General features: G+C 43.1%; 1 protein-coding gene across 2 annotated transcripts in view; it reads right to left on the reverse strand.

Annotated features, from left to right (window-relative positions):
- LOC138569349 (somatostatin receptor type 5-like) overlaps positions 1-14926 on the reverse strand; it is a 154080-nt gene extending 139154 nt beyond the window's left edge. For both annotated transcript variants that reach the window (XM_069647253.1, XM_069647252.1), the window contains exon 1: positions 14450-14926. The gene's annotated coding sequence lies outside the window, so the exon portion shown is untranslated. The remainder of the gene's footprint in view (positions 1-14449) is intronic.
- Positions 14927-15905: the final 979 nt, after the last annotated feature.

Raw genomic sequence — 15905 nt, forward strand, 5'->3', positions numbered from 1 at the left:
ATAGCTGTCAAATGAGCCCTGGAAATGTTATTTAGTCCCCCAACTGCCATTCATGGCAAAATAAAATAAATGCATGGCTACTACTCAGCTAAGTACCTATGGTAAATGATCTACTGACCTGGCTCAGTTGTGTTTTAGATAAGGATGGAACACTGAGCTGGAAACTACAACCTTGCTTGACAATCTTGGCATGAAAATTTACATCGGAGGAGCAGCTGCACTTGTCCTTTTTAACGGCATGCACTTTGGTATTCTCCTGGCAAGGATGAAATCCTTTGCTATTTTAGGAAGGGTCTTGAGTGAATGAGGTTGTTTCTGATTGATAGATAACAGTGTGTTCAGATCATATCTGTGCTGCCACAGCCTAGAACACTGACATGTTGGGTACCTCAAGGGCCATCATAATCATGATTATTTGTTGACCTGGATATATGACCTTTAGTCAAATATTTTGGGGCTTCTGTTTTAGGAATTATGAAGAAGACTTGCTCGTTTGTTTAGCACTTTTACAATAAAATGCGCACCTCCCTTAAATGCATGGAATATCTGTCGTCCATCAAAACTGGGATAGATTCAAATTCTTTGGAAACCAGTCCTGATACAACTGTGAAGTTGGCGGCTTTTGCCACAAAGAATGCATGGTGCACCTTGTTCTGGCCCATGTTGTTTGGCACTGGCCATACATTCTCCCCAGAAGTACAAAACCTGGGTATTCCTATAGAGAAACGTTTGTCTATTGGAACACAACTAGCTCAGGTGGCTACCTCTGTTATTTTCAATCTGACATGGTATGATATGGCATTTATAATGCACCTATACACAAGTGTACTACAGAGAAAATGGAGACATGTGCTCGCTTTTTTCACTTTTTGACAAAGCATTAGTTTTGATTGCCTTTGTGTGACAAGATATCTTCTTCTCTGCAGGAGTATAGGAATGAGTAGTGACTTAACCACCTACTTAGCCTAAACACTTCTTCAAACCAAATCAAGAAGGTAAAAGAGGCACAATTAAGAGATAAACCTCTTTCAATGTGAATGTGAGCCAGTGGCAACCCAACTAGTAATAGCATAATACTCTATAGCAAGATACTCTATATGTATTTCGCTTTGTGACCAAGACAACAGGTGTACAACAAAGTAGCTTACTAATCAAGATATACTCTATCCTTTAGAGTCCTCTAATCAAGAGGGACACGCAAGGAAGGAAGACACCAACCCAACACTACATGTCCAGAATTCACCACGCCCATATCGTGGAAATGATCTATCTGATGACATGTCCATGTCACCTTAGATATATTGGAATGACTGATAGACCTGTAAAAAAACATATCGTACAACACAGATCCTGTATTACACTAGGAAAATTAAGGCACCAATGGTGCAACATTTCATAGATACAAATCATATAGAGAACGGTTTTAAGTGCGTGGACTGCGTTGGAAAAGGTTGTGAGACCAGTGCGAGGAGGCAATGTGCATGCGATTTTATTAAGGCGAGAACAACAGTGGAGTTCAGACTCAAAACTGATACATGTGTCCTGAATGAACAAATCTCCCGGCAAACATCGCCACCCTGAAAGGGAGCTAAGAAAGACTTGGCCCCCTTTTTAGATATCACCTCGGTGCATGGCCACAGAGAGATTTGGTAACTCTGTTGCTCTTCTACCATATTATCCAGAATTACATCCAGTTAGAATCTTGTGTTGTTGCTCACATGTACTCTAAATACGCTCTTGGCACACTAAACAGACTTGTTTTAGACAAAGCTAGTACGTGATTTCCTTCTGACATGGAGTCTGCCTTGATCAATTTGACATCTTTGACACTGAGGATAGTGTCCACATGCACAATGCATAAACTGAAAATGTTCAGCAGTCTCGCCGTCGCTGCTGCGAAAATAGCAGCAACTGATGACCGCTATTAGACAAGGGACGCATACTGCACACTGCAGTTCATACACTAAAGCCAAAACTGGTGGGCTCCCTGATCCGTCCATATAGATACAGAATCATCTGGGATAATATAGTTTGTACGCTCTTACATGTTCATGATATCCATTGCCACGAACACAGAGTGTAACATGGTGCAGTAACATTACACATGGCCCACCGGGACTAGACCAAATCAGGATAAAGTGGATAGCCGAATTCACTGCCGCCTACGATCTCCACTTGGTTCCGTCGAATCACCACGGGGAGGCCAGATATTTTATACTTTTCAAATGTACTAATGAATATGGGTCAGAAAGTACGCAGAGATTATATTCAGTAGGCTCTTTGCATGTTGAGAATGCCTACCTGAGAGGACAACCAAAACGAGACAATAGTCTAACCACAAGAGAATATAGAAGAAATACTAACGAAGAGTCAATGTAGTTTTTCTATTAAAGTATTTAATGGTTTAGTGATGCATAAAACTGTCTATAAGGACTCTTTTGGACAACTTGTGTTATGTAGATCCAATTTTTAGACATGGGCATGCCACAATTGGGTTTGACCATCAGCCCAATTGTGTGCAAATACAACGCAATATATTGAAGCATTTTAAGTAAGTGTATAATACTCCAGGGCAGTGCAAAGCTTGGATACACAGTCCTTTATCTACAGACATCATTAGTGAGTTCTATATCACTTATGTTTTCTGTACAGCTGCCATGTGGGAGTAAACTCACCACAGGAGTCCTCTCCACAACACTGACACAGGTAGTTGCGATGTTATGGTATTAGCTTCTGTAAACATGCAAGTATAGATTATACTGACATTTGAGGATGTATAAAATTCTGTGTTGAGTACCCTGTTCAACAACATAGCCTACATGGTTCTGAAGTATGGTGAATGTTAGACACAAACCACTGAAACCGGTCGACCAGTGCAAGTGACGTCCAAAATAATAGTGATGCCCTTGACCACATGATCATTCCTTGAATGTCTAATGATCAGATCTGTTTTTAATAAGGGGTCATTGTACCCCTTGGGAACCACTAATGCAGTTGAATTAAAGAATTGAAGTCCTCCTAGCGGGTTTCCAGTTTTAATTATTTACCCTTTGGAACTTTTGGTTCTCACTAAGGTGCTCATAATTTGTGCTTTCCCTTTTCGAGTATATCACAGCAGTTAAAAGCATAAAACACAAAGAAAATATTGATTAATGAGGCTGGAATATTTGGTTGTCTTGAGTTGACTGTACAGTGGTCTCCTTTTACCATTTATTACCTTTCTTCTTTTTCTATCCACCATCATAGACGAGTCATGCATAACCGAATCTAAGCGCAGATGTGGTTCCTTTAAGGGAGAACTAGTCCATGCTGTGTCCTTGTTTATAATGACTCTGTTGTCTGGTATGTCTCTAGGACACAGGATTTTGTGTAAGTTTCAGAGAATTTGAGATGATGAGTACTTTTGGTTTGGGTCGATGAGAGAAGGAATGGTATAGCAGTTTGTGCTACACTGCGCCACTAAATCCTTATGGTTCCATGCTTGATTTGATGCAGAGGTTCAAAGTCATCTGCATGGAGCAATGGTGCTTGAACCGGACAGGAGACAGGGCTCTGCTGGGACAAGACTGTGTCAAGATAGTTTCATGAGGTGACCACAGTGGTTTGAAGAGTGAGTGAGTGAGTATCCAAGGCAGCATCAGTGGATCCTTCTGGTTTGAATGTGGCAAACACAGCTGAATGTGGCATAATAGGTTTATTGTATCCTGGCTCTTTGGGCCCTCCAGATGCAGTGAGACCCACTGCAGGGGGCTCTGCGACAGGGTGAGTCCTTTCAGCTTCTGCTCTTCCAGCCTAAGGAGATTTACAAGCAGAGATGCAGTTCATGGCCCTCAGCGGTAGACAACCCCAATGTACCCTGGGAGTGGGTGGGGAGAAAATCTTGCCTCTGCCTTGCAACACTTATTTTTCACCTCAATGGCTGCAGGCTTTGGAAAGTTCAACTCTCCCGGAAGATATTCAAATTAATTCTTTCTTGAGTTCTGGATGGTCCAAAAGCGAATTAAAGAAGGGGGGAGGCTCGTTTATGGGCATAAGATTTGCTGAAAGCAGGCCTGTTTCAGGGAACAGTTTTCTGTCCTGTCCTTGTGACAATGGGTCTTTGTCTTGTTGCATCATACCCAAAGTGCTTTGTTCTAAAGGATGTGTAGGAGACAGGTACGAAGGAGAGTTACAGCAAAAAACAAGATGGTGGCATTATTCCCCAACTGTGCTGAGCTTTCTCTGACAACGCTAGTCCCACCACGTTCTCAGTCCCACAGCATCAAGGCCCTTTGGTAAGCAACACTCGTGACACTAGTCCTTTTGTTTATGGTGTGCCTTTTGATTCCTGTTTCTCAGGACCACTTCTGCTGAGGGACTGTCTTTCTGGAGATAGGTGATACTTAACCTCACAAAGGATCAAAAGTGAGAATTCCCCCACTGGCTCCGGTCTAGTTGGGTGCAGCAGAGGAAGTCCATCTAGGGAGAATACACACAATGGCCTTCGCTCACAGTGTTGACAGATGAATGATACGGATCAGTTCTGACTTTAATAATTATGTGAATTACCAGCCACCAGCCCCAATTCAGGTATGGCTTATGTTCAACAATTAAACTGCCACCAGAATTGTAGCTCAATGAAATTATGTGGTTTTGGAACATTTGTGTACAGTTTAAAAGCAGCCTCTGTGTTGAAGTGACTTTGCTGTCACCCCATATATCATTAGGGCACCTGTGATCTTTGAACCTGCTTGTGCCACTGGAGAGCAGGCACTGCAGATCAGGGTAATGAAGCAGCGCAGCACAGATGTACACTATCTTTTTGGCATGCATTTTGGTGAATGGAGAGACTGGTTAGCAGACTACCCTTTCTGATATGTTATTATCTGCCTTATTGTATTATTTATACAAATCAAAACGGCTAGGGCTTTTTCATCCTTACCAGATGGCAATCCTTCAAACCTGGCTTTATCACACCTATAATTCAAATGTAGTCTCTATCTTGGTCTCTCAAGTTTGCAACTGGTGCAAAATGCAGCTTCCAGAGTGTTGTTTATTTTTTTTTTATTTTTTTTAATAGAACAGGTCTCCCAGCACTGCCTACCTGTTAGGAAAGGTATAATCTTCAATTCCATGTGTATTGTGCATTGTGCACAAGTCAATTTATGGAACTAACCCAAGGATTGTATCACATTGTTTTGTACACTATCAACCCGCACGACAGTGAAGATCCAGAGTCCATGCTAGGTTTGTGATTTCTAACAACAAAAAAGACATAATGGTTGGAAGATCTTTGACATTATTCACTCTAAGAAGTTGGAATTTCTTATTCTGAGGTAGGAGGGTGTTTTATTATGTTTCAGGAAAAAAAGAAAACGTGGGTGTTTAGATCCAGCAAATATGTAGCTTTGCTATGTTGTGTCTGCAAGCATAATATAAGTTCACACTTTACAACATTTTTATACCTTTCAGGTGATTAAAGAGCTGTATAACATAAAATAACATAAAATTACATATCTTAAAATATTGCCTGTTGAATTACTATGTGTAGACATAGTGGTATGCAATCTCAGACCTCAATCTCTAACTTGTAGAAAAACAACCCCCGGGTAAGTAGTTGCCATTGGGAACAGTTCATCATTTCTTTTGTTGCAAGAAGTCCAGAATCAAGAGTTTATTGGCTTGTATCTGGTATTGGATTTGAATGATGCAACAGTTGCTTGGACAGATGAGGGTTAAGGATGACTGTTTTGACTTGGTTAGTTGACTTGGGGTTGGAGGACCCTCATTATTCTTCAAGCACAATGATTTGGGCTGGGGACCCCAGACAGGGGCAGCAAAAAGACTTGGATGTATCTGTAGTACTGCCCAATATATGGTTGGGGTAGAAGGACAGAGGCACCACAGCCAAGGCTCTCAAATGATAGTAGTGGATGAGCAGCCAAAGCTGAGACTCGAGGTAAGTAATGCAGTCTGGTTCTTAGGTACACTGAATCACCAAGCCCCCCACAAGGGAATGTCCACAGACTATGTTATGTGTTAACACAGTTCTTTTATTAGAACACACAAAGTTAGGTGGATACATAAAAATAAATAATGATCACTTTGTACTATGATATTCTACTGAAATAGTTAACACATTATATGTAACTCAATGTGGTACCACAGCTATTCTTAGTTCAGCAATAATGCACCAAGTGGTAACAGTGATTAAAAAGCATTACAATGTAGACATGAAGGTAATACTTTATATCACTGGCAGAATACTTTTCAGAGTAAGAATGCAATTATGTGCGAAGATCTCCTCACCTGGGCAACATGTAAGAGAAGGTAAGTTATACTTTGCTGTTATGTCAATGCCCAATCCCTATGTGTTCCTTAATTATATGCTTTTGTTTCTACAGATCCCACCACCCCAAAGTACCTGGGAAGCACCAGGAGAACCAGACCCAAGAAGAATTTAGGACCCTTGGATGGATACTGAGGGAGGGCCTCTCTTCCTTGTCACAGTACATCAGATGCCTTGGAAGTCAATGTGGTGGAGTTTCTCAGTTTTACTTGATGATGCCCTACATTGATGGACCCCTCTGGAAGAAGAAGTCAATGGGCCATAGCTGTTGAGCAGGAGATGCGATTCATGCAGTGTCAGAAAGGCAGCAGTGAAGATGTGTCGTGATGGTCTCATTGGTCTGGTCGGTACGCCGGCTGTGTATGTCCCACAGAGCTGAAACTCACTGTGGACCCAGTGAAGATTAGTCCTTTGGTTTTCATTGATGTTGTTTGTTGGTGACAGGTGCAGTGAACTAAGTAAGTGTTGGGTTTTGGTGATTTGCAGTTGGCCGCCGTTTGGTTCTTCAGTGCTGGAGCCGCAGAATGGGTGACAGGATGGCTTTTGGCAACTTGGACTCAAGCACTGAACTTCTCTGAGGGCCACCACCAACTTTGACCCTAGAAACCCAATCCTCAGTGCACTTCTCTGCCACTTGAAGATTTTTTCAGTCGGTTGGAACTTGGAAAGCTATGGGCATCGGGCAGCACTATGCAAGGATACCCCATCCTATGGGCAATACACAGCAGTTTGGCTTTCTTCTGGTCGTGGACAGCCTCTGCACACAGGACGATGCTGGTGGACTTCTTGTGCTCAAGATGTCTGGTCACTCTTCTTCTGAACCCACAAAGGTACCTCTGCAGTACAGGAGCTACTCAGGACTGGCTTCCAGGACACTTCGGGCAAAAACAGCAGTTGCACAATGTCCTAGTGTAGCTACGGGAAGAGGTTGCTTGTCTTGAATCAGCACAACAGCCTTTTGGATTTCTTGAAGAGTTGCAGCCACAGATTTCTTCCTCCCGCTGGATTCAGCATACAAGCTTCCAATCTTCTGACTTCTTGTTTCGACTTGTAGTTTTGACATGGGCTTCTGACCTGGGCTTTCTACTTGGAGCTTCTGACACAGATGTAAGTGAGGGGTCTTCTGTTATACACAAATCCCCCCACTCACTCAGTCAGCCAATCAAACACTAGGGCTTTCATCATGCAGCACCCAATCAGGCTCCCAGGCATTCAGGTAATTCACCTAAAACCAGACACTTGAAACAGTGGATGTGTATTGGGGGCAACGCCCAGCCTTTCAGAGCACAGACTGCATTCATTCTGATTTTAGACAGGGCTGGCTCAAGAAGACAACAGGCATCGTGAAACACAACCAAAACCAGACACCCACAATACAGAATATGTATTGACTCCCCTTTCCATTCATTCGGGTCCAACCCCTAGGGTGTACCCAAAACAAGAAGTCCCTGGGAAGGCTCCTACCAATATAGCATGGGCAGGCCCAGAGCCATATATGGTCCTTCCACCCAACTTCTAATCAGGGGAATGGAGAAAGATCCAGGGCTCCTCAGGACTTTGAGAAACAGGAAGGGAAAGACAGGAATCCATGATGCTTTCAGTGGCCAAATTGCCTTTGTTCAGGAATCCATTGATTCCTATAACAGGGCCCGGCATCCAAAATGGGGGAGACCAGAACCACTGAAAAGTCAGCATGTAGCTGCCACCAATGCATACTCACAACACACAGTTGTCCAGAAACGCACACTAGGGGTACCAAGAGGTACCTCTACCCATGTGTGCTATAGGGTCTTGCTCACCAATAACAAAAATGAAGAACTGCATTGCTAGAGGTCCAGACTGGACTCCTGTGGCAGGACAACACACAGAAAAACACTAACAGGGAAGTAGTGGACAAGGACGAGGAGGCCTTGTCCCCCCAAAGCATTTACAGCATCCCAGGATGGCAGGGTCCAGGTCACAGGATGATAAAGCACAGGCCTCAGGCAGGTCCCTCTTCATGGTGGAGAGCAACAGTTGGAGGCAACCAGTTTTGACTGTCATGACAAATGGATCTGCAGAGTGTGAGGCATCTAGGCAAGACCATGGCCAAGCAGCAGAGGCATCCCTTATGAGGATTTTCCAGGCCCTGGGAAGTTCTAGTGAGTCTCCCAAGGTCCAGCGAGAGCAGGATGTCTCTTCAGGACTTTATATTGCTTAATCCCACCAGTCTAAGGGAGGAGGCACCAATGGGTGTGGGGGATCTCCCCTTATCACAAGAAGATGGTCCAGAAATTCCCTGGTTGATGGCTTTGGAAATTATGGTTTGCAGATGCAGTCCTCTTGTGTTCATGCATGTTTTTTCATCTGTTTTGTACTCCTGGTTCCAGTGGGGGCAGCCATAATCAAGACCCTCTCTTTATATCCCAAATTGAGGCTGGGAGCAACCACAGCCATTGAATGGTAGGATCTGCACCATTGTAATAGATGCTGTCCAATCACAGACATCCAGCCAACCCACATCTTCCCAGCAAGAGAGACCCTCTGCCTGTAATGTATATTGGGACTGACCAAAGAGCCCCAAGATGCAGGTCCAGCCATTCCATACATATAGAGCATTGATAGGGAGTCCTTGGACACCCCGAGGAAGGAAAGTGCATGAACAAGTATGTTAATTTCGGACCTGAAAGGGCAGTAGTATGGTTATCTTCTGACCTGGCAGGGGCGGGAAGATGGTCAAATGCAAGATTGCACAAAGAACAAGTCTTGAGCCATGAGGAGGATGGATGTTGAGACTATGCAACTCAAAATGTAATTCTTGCGGCACAATCACGGGTGCACATTAGTGCACCAAAAGAAAGCAAACATAGGCTCACTGCCATCAGCCTGTTCTGTACACATCAAAAAGACTAATGAAAGTGACCTAAAAGGCAAAAACAAACACTTGGATGGGCTGAATTAAAATAAACAAAGGTTAAACACATGGGAGAATCTTTCCCAGCACTAGGAGCCACAGTTGCTCAGTGCCTCAAACAAAATAAGTGCAGCAGGGCATTGAGGCTAAATAGACCTCATTCACCCCTATGCTGGGAGGCCCATTGAAATCAATGAGGACAAGTTCCAAAAAGGGAACATTTCCCTAACAGGCGTAGGTATAGATTGGTTACATCATAGGTGATATTGGTGAATCCTTGGCGGCTGGTACACCAGTGCTCGGTTGGCATCTTTGCAAGTGATGAATTCTAGTAGTTGTGTTCGAGTGTTTGCAAACTGAAGCTAGATGCAAGTGATGCAATTCCATAAACTGTTTGTGAGGGAGTGCAATCCTTTGCAGCTAGTACGCCAGCGGTTGGTTTGCATCTTTGCAAGTGGTACATTCTACTGGTTGTGTTCATGTGGTCGCACATTCCATGAAGCTGTATGCAAAAGGCTACACATCCATGATGCATGTGCATGAAGTCATGCAATCGCTTGCAATCAGTTGTGTCTGAGTGATCAAATATCCCATTATGTATGTGGAGAACATGATGTATCGGGACAGGGGAGTCGGGATAAGTCCATGTGCTGTGTGGTGTATGGAAAGTGTGAATTGCCTGATGTTTCTGTGAGAATCATCATTTCTTTCATACGTGGTATATGCCAAGTGTCACTCACATCGCGTTTCTGTGGAGGCAATAATTGCCTGTATTGTACGGTGTATACAAAGTCTGAATTCCATGGAGAAAAATATTCAATTTATTGTGTGGTAGATCCGAAATGTGCACTGCGTATTGTTTCTGTTCTGGAAAGTATTCAATATATTGTGCAGTGTATGTGTAGTGGGAATTGCTTGACATTTCCATGTATTAAATGGTCAATGCCTGGGCGAACTGCATTAGTGTTTCTGTGACGGGAATAATGCCATGACAAGAGCGATATCGTGATGCTTCTTTGAGGTAATCAATTTCATGCCACTCGATTGTGTGCCTATGCTGTAAATGCGTGTCATTGTTTGTGGATCGCTTGGTGAAGTGGTTGCAGTGTCTTAGAAGGGTAGACGTGCTTCTGATATGAGTAAGTGATTAGGGACAGGCAGCATGTGTTCTAGAATGTTGAGGCACATGGTAGTGCAAGCACACATTGTTTGTTCTGCTTTTTAACATGGCAATTCATGCAATAGCAGGAATCCTTGCAGCTCGCGCTTGTGTTGAGTGTGCTCTGTTTGCATAGCTGCTTTCTTATCCTTTCGGGAATTGGATGTAGTTTGTGGGAATGGGGTTCTGGTTGTATGCCATGCATGTTAATCAATTGTATTTAGTTGACTATCAGGAACAGGGAGGTGTGTATTGTCGAACCTAGAATGGAAGGCAGAATGTGGTCTCTGTGATGTTTGGTTGAATGTGAGGATGTTCCAGGAGTGGCAGCTAGGCCTACCTTTACCTGAAACAGGTGAATAATTGATTTTGTCTCCTTTGATATACTACTTACCTGTAACTTACCCGAGGAACAGAATAAAAGAAGCAATTCTTTGTACAAGGAACCATAAAGATTTGACATGTATATTGAAAGACAGAAAGTACTTTCACTACCCAAAAAAACAAAACATTTGGCATTAGCAATACCAGTTTGAGTATTGTGGTGATCCTTTGGAAAGCCATCCTAGAAGCAGTAAGAGTAAGCATTGGCAAAGCCGACTGTGTTGGCATTTCTGTAAGCATGATATAGACATTTGCCAAGCACTGTCTAGTCCCCTGCTGAATGTTGTCCTGTCTTTCTGGCCATCTTTGCATACTGAAAGAATATTGATACAAGTGTGTGACTGACAGCTCAGGAACATGTTGACGGGTGCTTGATTGTGAATATTCTCCATGTGGCAGTTGGGGGCCTGTGCTGGAGTGCATGTGGATGGTCTGTCCTGTACATACCGTAAGAGTAACTCAAACCCATAAAGTACTATAAAGATGTATACAATGCTTAATTTGCTAAAACGTAATGCCAGGGCCCAAATATTTTTCAGCATGCCCCGTTACACATCGGGGCAGGCAGCCCTTAGTCAACTGTTGCCATCACCGTTGGGCTGCTTCCCACAATGTCAGGATATGTGGGGTTAAGGCTGCAACTCTCCTCGGCTCATTGGGGTTGATGGAACACTACCCAAGGCATATGGCTGATTGACAGATATCAATCAACCCAACAAAAAATAACTCAGCATACTAGTTGTGTCTTCAATAAGGGAAATATTTAAGTGCGTTTTAAAACACATCCTATTTAACACGCGGCTCTGAATCTATAAGTGTCAAGTGAACCATCTTGACCATCTATCCACAGAAAACGAGCAAATGTGTATTCCTCCTACAGAAAATTGATGAGCAAATTCAGGAAAAAGCATACCTGAACTAATGAACTTCCTTGCAGCTGCACCCTTCTGTATAGGTTGATACTCATAACATGCTTTGCTCTTGGGAATATACTTTTCCCCCTGTCCTTTGCCCCATGTTGGTGCTTTTGGCATTGTCATTGGCCTGTCTACAAGCACAGAGGATTGACTGTCACCTTCCACCTCATTGTTCTCCCTGAAAATGGATAGCTAGCATTGTGCTTCCCACCTAAATCATCAGGTGCATGAATAACAGTGAGCTGGCCTAGGATGCAGAGACCCTAGCCATTGCAGGCTGTAGTTGCTGAATGTTTGACTATGACGACAGAGTTGAAACAGTAAATTTGCCTAAACGCCACTTCATAATCAAATTGAGTCTAAGACAATAAGTGCCAATGCTCAAAAATAAGTGCTGGGGCTGAGCTCTGGCAGACACCCCCATAAATTAAGCACCTGATGTATAATGAAGCTACATGTACTTTTCTTACCAAGAAGCTCCCAGCAGTTCTGTGTCTGCATAACCATATATCCTATTTTGGTTACTACCGTTGGCAATGACTGGCCAAGGACCCAAAGCACTTTAAGGACATTGAGAAACAAATAAATAGATCTGTGGTGGTGGGATCAGCCAAAATAGATAATCATGCCTCCCCCAATGGTAGCGTCATCCTGGAAAATCGCAGCAGGGCACAGGATACTCCATGGATAATCTTACCTCAATCAGGTTAGTTGCCACTTTTTTGATAACGGGGGATCAGTACTGAAAAGGGAACTTAAATCAAAAAAGTATATGTGCAAATGTGAGACTGATTGCCCCTCTTTACGCCGCCAAGCAATTAGAGTGGTGATGCTTACAAACTAAACATATGTAGTTTTAATAATTCATTCTGCAATCCAAACGTATAGTAGAACCCGACAAAACTTATATTAAAAAGACTGATTTATTAATTATCAAAAAGTAGATAAAATAAAGTGTATCATAACAAACATTTGAATTCCATTTTTTGTCATGATTGACACAAGTAAAAAACTTTTCTTAAACAATGTACGCAAAGACATACAAAATACAAAATTCACACATTAGAATCGGGGCAAATAAAACAGCACATATAATTAGTAACCACTTTGTTTCGAGAGAACCCAAACTTATTCTTGTGGGTGTCTCAGATCGTCGACATGTTTCGCCCTTATTAAACATTAGACACTTTCCCTAGTGTCTTTTTTCCCTCTAAATTTATGGGCCATCTTCAGGACAAAATTTCTTCAATATAGTCGGTAATTAATCTATTTCCCAGGTTGGTGTTCATACGTGGTTTCTATTAGAGATATGATATTTGAAATGTCAATCTCCTCAAAGGTCATTCACATTAGTTGACTGGGTTAGCAGACATGTGCTCAGAGGCGGTTTTGTCACTTCGGAACTTGATTGCACTATGGAACTGTGCAGGTTCTTCATAGATGGTGAAGAGAGTAGTTTAGAACAGAGTCACATCTATCTCTAAAGAAGACGAGCTTGCTTTTTTCAGGACCCAGGGAAAAGTGTCCTGCGGAATAGTGGTATTGTGGTTCTACACAGAGAGTCTGCTTGTGGATGTATTTGTTCTACGACGGTGAAGATGGAGGCTTGATCCTCTCTGCTCAGTATCACGATTGAAGTTCAATCTCCGCCACGGAAGCGTTTCACTGCCTGACCGTCTTTCCCGCACAAACGCGTTCATCCACATCCACAAGCAGGCTCTCTGTGTAGAACCACAATACCACGATTCCGGAGGACACTTTTCCCTGGGTCCTGAAAGAAGCAATCTCATCTTCTTTATGGATAGATGTGACTCTGTTCTAAATTGGAATGTGATATTCTAATTTTGCATATGAACACATATCTCTGCAATGGGTGCTTCACACACTGAGCTAACTTCTGAGTGGTGCTCAATGTATCAATATGCATTTCACGGTTTCCTATTGCACATGATCAACATAATTCCCACCGGAAGGAAAGAATGCTACAGAGTTGTGCCATAAGGAACACACAATCTATGTATACCACAGTGAACACAGAAAGCAATACATGATGAATTGATTGAGGCAGAATGTACTTGTCAAAACAGAAAGGCAATGGGTTTAGACCTTCAGCAGCACCCCATACAATATCCTGATGTGTGCTATTTAGGACTGGTGAACAATTGAATCTTACTTTTTCAGATCAGGCAGCTTTGCGGGGCCCCCTCCAAGGTGGGGGCCCTGGGCAAGTGCCCCTTTTGCCCTCTGATAAAAGCATCTCTGAATACAGGGCTGCAAAAGGGCAGCCGTGAAAGCTCAAAAAAATAGACCCCTTCATTTAAGTATTTGCCTAATTATGTATATGTGTTTTCATTGCCAAAGCGGCTCTTCCTTTGCATAAGAACAGCGTGTGTTCGTTTTCGGTGAAGAATGTGGTCAGATTAGAAGGTTTCTACTAGGCAACCTAAGACAGTGGACGAACGACTGCCTCAGAATGAAAGGCGTTTCGTGAATGCTGAGCTAGGATTCGCATTGCTTAAGACAGCCATCATTCAAGCCATTACTAAACCCTGCTCATGCATGCATAGAGGGGGGACAATGTAAAATAATAAAGAAACAGGGAAAGCAATTGCAAGCCGCATACTTAATGCTTAGGTAACGAATTAACTGCTCGTATGCCATAAATGCTCAGCCCAGCTTATGAACTGTCATTTTTAACAAAACACGTGTCTCAAGGAGCATAGACAATGTTAACTAAGTATTTCTCTTTGCTCGGGGATGCCACCTACCTTCTTAGGTGCAAAGGTCAAGCCAAGTGAAGGTCCCGTTTCCCGAGAACAGCTGCATTTATGTGAAGAAGATTGCACTTGCTGTGTTTCTCACAGCTCTGTGATTAGAAAGTGCCCTCGGTCAGGTCAATCTCTTGCTTTAGATTAGCGTATAAACCCCCTCCTGGTCTTGTCCAGATGCAAGTTGTGGGGGTGGTGGTAGGCGCGGTCGCAGTCTGCAGATGCCAGCATGCCCTTCCCTTGTATGTGCCCTTTGCCATCTCTGGCCATTCTCATGTTGTCCAGCCTGCTTCCTGTTTCCTCTGGAATGCCTGCTGGCTCCTTCACAATCCCCTCACTGTACTTGGGGCATGCTTTTCAGCTAGTCTCTCTGGTCCAGCCACAACTGACCGTTTTGTCCTTTGTCAGTCTGTCTGGCAGCCCCTCCCAGCTCGCTCCTCCGCCGGATGATGGGGAAAAGGAGGGGGACACTCCACTTGTTGCATATCACACCAATTAAAAGCTGTAGCTAACATGATCCAAGGCACAATCGCATCGACAAAGAACCAGATTGACTGTGCGTTGCTCTCGTGTCACAGAACGAGACTTCCAAAGCTGCTGGAGATTCGTACAGCGAAAGAACTGTGTTCAGTGCTTCTTCCGGCTGACGCCTGACACCTCTTCATGGCCTCCACAGCTGAGAGGTATTACCACAGGCCCAGGAAATACCCGAGTCCAACCTGCAGTGGAAAAAAAAAAGTTTACAGCCGCAAAAACAGAGCAATACATGAGATTAATCTGCAAATAATTAACACAGGGTCATTTCCATTGTGTTGTCAATGGCATCACCCACCACACCTCAGTGGGCGTCATACCCATCCACAATTCCACACATCCTCTGCTGGCATGCCAATTCATGCAATGTTATATTGGCTCTATAACCGAACACACAGGTGTCCACCACCTTGTGGAACACTCCCGTCCCCTGCACACCAAATTGTAATGCAGTCCAATCAATGTTTTAGACCATCTAGATTAATTTCTTTCTGTAGTCACTTTCTTCCACAATTTAATCCTAATGAATACAAAACAAAAATGTAAGCTACTTATCCTACTATTCAATACTAGTTGTCCTTCTTAGTTACTAAATCCCTTAGTATCATCACCTTTGGTGGAGGATGCGTCTTCCTTTTTCTTCTGCCAAACGAGGAAATCTCTCGCTTTGATGACCTGCTCTTATTCAACATCGTAATGTTGTTATCAATTTCTTGTTACTCGTAATGCCATCAACAATCAAAAATAGAGTCTGTTGGTGTAAATAAATTGTGCTTAATGCACTAAATTTCCCCTGGTTTCCTGACAGCAATGTAATACCAGCATTCTAGAATATCTAGATCTCACAGATTCTAACTGTTTAATGAGGCCAGGTGAATATTAATGAAAAATCATGATAGATATTGATTACCTATTGTATGTA

This window comes from Ambystoma mexicanum, chromosome 2q (genome assembly GCF_040938575.1).
Source record: "Ambystoma mexicanum isolate Mex_15411 chromosome 2q, UKY_AmexF1_1, whole genome shotgun sequence".
NCBI classification, from domain to species: Eukaryota; Metazoa; Chordata; class Amphibia; order Caudata; family Ambystomatidae; genus Ambystoma; species Ambystoma mexicanum.